Genomic DNA, 328 nt, shown 5'->3' on the forward strand with positions numbered 1-328 from the left:
ATCCAGTCACCGAACAAATACTCAAATTCATCTAGAACAATTAAGAAAATTATGTAAATTCAGGAAGACAATGAACTTCAGATACTTCTCGTCAATTTCTCATTATTGATTAAATTATCCATTGCCATCAATACTTTCTTCGTTATTTGCCACAACTGACCGTAAATGAACCGAAATGAATGAATTGTAATGAACTCCGGGCGAAAAACTGATCGTCATTGTAGTTGAGCATTAGACCAGTTGCATAATCTCCCGAGACAGTGATTCATCCATTTTTCTCCATCCCTCCGCTTCTACAGGAGACACGCTACTTCACTACGCCGTTCGG

The sequence above is a fragment of the Penaeus monodon genome, chromosome 20 (genome assembly GCF_015228065.2).
Source record: "Penaeus monodon isolate SGIC_2016 chromosome 20, NSTDA_Pmon_1, whole genome shotgun sequence".
In the NCBI taxonomy this organism is placed as follows: domain Eukaryota; kingdom Metazoa; phylum Arthropoda; class Malacostraca; order Decapoda; family Penaeidae; genus Penaeus; species Penaeus monodon.